This window comes from Pinus tabuliformis, chromosome 7, assembly GCF_031772625.1.
Source record: "Pinus tabuliformis cultivar Carrire ecotype Pingquan chromosome 7, CPIR1, whole genome shotgun sequence".
Taxonomy (NCBI): Eukaryota; Viridiplantae; Streptophyta; class Pinopsida; order Pinales; family Pinaceae; genus Pinus; species Pinus tabuliformis.
The window spans coordinates 948,854,920-948,857,767 of NC_142293.1; positions in this window are offsets into that span (position 1 = coordinate 948,854,920).

Here is a 2,848-nt window from a genome sequence, read left to right on the forward strand (position 1 = left end):
AAAAAAAAAAAAAACAAAACAAAACAAAACAAACAAACAAATAAACAAAACAAAAAAAATGTCCCTTCTCTCACTGTACCTTTACCTGCAGAAACAGAAGTCAACAAACAAATAGAAAAGGGAAAGGGAAAAATGATTGAGCCTGAAACAGATCGAACACCATTTCACAAAGAACCCACCTTAGCAAAGATGTTCAAAGGTGGAAAAAGACGAGACACAATACCATGGAACAAACTGAGATTGAACATCAAACTGAAGCATAACCCTAAGTTGTCAAAATAAGTCATAGATGTAGATAAAACCCCTTAGAAAGACTTAATCCTCAACATAGAGGAGTCCACAAGCTCAACAAAAGGCGTTGCTATATAGGCCTAAAGGAATAAGACACAAAGGAAAACAAATGTTGATACCCTAGTGGAAGCAAATAGCACACCCAACTAGTTGGCTTTTGACAGCACAATTTTGTTTTCCAACTGCACAAATGGAATTTTGACTAAAGGTCGATAATCTACTTGTGAGCAATTTATACTGCTAAACGTTAATGAGCACTGGCAATCTCAGTGTCAACATAAGTTTGCAATCGATTTTTAGAAAAGCACTAACAACCAACCCGTTAGAGATCTTGGCCATTATTTAGCTTTGAAAGAGTATCAGTGGATTGGTTAGCATTGGTAGATCAGGGAATCCCAAAAGGAGGAGAAGCATAATGGATTCCATTTTTAGCATGAAGATAAGGCACAAGTTCCAGGAAACCAGGCAGAATATCAATTAATGATTTTGACTCCATTTTATAGCCAATATTATAGCAGATTATTATATTATAGATACAAATATGTTTGAGATTATGCAGTGTATTCATGTATTCTATATGCACTCTCTATGTTTTGTAATTTGTAATAAAAAGCATACGAGAAAATTTCTTTTTAGTTTGTAATTTTTCCTATAAACACAAGCTCTTTAGAATGAACAAGGGTTGGTTTTTTATTAGAAGACTTATTATGCACTGTATATTTCTAAGATTTTAATGAAACAAGCCTGATTCTGCAACATGGATTCTTCTGTTGGGAAATTTGGATATGTGTTCTCTTATCTCTATTTTCCATTCTATGTTGTCATATTTATGTTTTTATATGATTGATAAGAGTAAATTAGCATAAGTCATATATATTATGCTTTGTTTATATTTTCAGTCAACCATAGTCTTCCAATATATGCTTTGTAGTATTCATCCTTTTGATGCTCTTATAAGTATATCATTTCCCTCCTATTCTTCATTCGATCTCAACAAATTTTAAAATCTCAAAGTACCTAAGCTATCTCACCTCTATGAATGTTTTAGTTTGCTTTCTTTATTAAGCCAATTATTTGACTCCAGGACCAATGGAATTTTATCAAACCCTACCAGATTTTAAATCCTTGTTACAAAATATATAGTCATTGTTTTAAGTACAAAACCAGTCATATTTGACTGAGTTATAGAAGGGATCCCCCTTCGAATTGAAAGGGCTAGCTTTCAATTCAAAACATTGTTTATAGGTCACCTTAGAGTTTTTCCCACAACCATGGTTTTCTCTAAGTAATAAAATTTTAGCGTCGTTTCTGGGGAATGAAAGATATATTCTCCCTGAACGACTTGATTACATAAAAGAATATTTCTGAGACCAAAAAGGGAACTGAAACATTAGTTTGGATGCATGATTTTGGTTTGGCGACTCCACTTTGAAATTTAAGGTAATCCTATTAGCAAAGTTCTGGCTCATAGGGGGCTCTACACAGAGAGTATCCTTGATCCAAATCCACCACATATTTTGTCGAGTCTAGAAAGATTGTTTAGAATTAGAAGAATATCTTGAGAGAAATTAGGTACAGTTCGTTTAGGGAGAGTGTGTCCATTACCTATAAAGGTCAAATTTGTTGATGACATACATTTTGATATCAAAATTGAACAAAATATATTTAGATCTAAGTCTGAAAGAAATCTTTTCGATATTTTGTTTAATGAGACCAGATTTGAAACTCTTATTTCTAGTTATGTTAGTCAAGAATTAGATTTGTCTCCATAAGATCAAGAAATTTTGCTTCAATTTAATAAGTTGGAAAATATATTCCATGAACTCCACATAGTTTCATCCAAGTCCCCAACCTTTCCATTTTCTATTCCATCATTCTCTACTTCAACTAGTCCTTTAGCTTTTGTAGGACTTCATACTCTTATCTCATCAATTGTCACAACAACAACTTCACTTTTGTTGTCATCTTCATTTAATATCCCTAGTGTTAGTTCAATTTCATCTCATACAACTATGGCTGCTATATATGCCCCTCTTAACCTCCAGCCTCCACTACATGATCTCCCTGTGAACTATGGACAAATATTACTTCAGTTTGATGGTATAGGCTCCCTCACAACACCACAACATGTAAATAAAGTGAATTATTTCTTTGATCTATAGCAAGAATTTCTAATTTTCAATAGTTTTATCAACTCTTCCTTGCTAGGTGGGAGGTGAAGAAAAATACTCTACAAATATTTGTTGAATATGGGAGTCTGAAAAGAAACCTAGGGGAGACAGTTCAAGAATTTACAAGAAGGTTCAATAGGGTTTACAATTCAATCCATGTTGAGATTAATCCGCCCGCTTGTTTACCCCTACTTCACTATCTTGGTGGTTTTGATACTAAATTAGATTATCAACTTAAAGACAGGAATCTCGCTACCTTGGAGGCGATGCAAAACAATGCTATAGGAGTAGAAGAAAATTTGTTGGATAAGAAAGAATAAATAAACACTAAGAGAAGGGTAGTATTTAAAGAGAAGCCCTCTTCTTCATCGGATGTTAAATTTGAT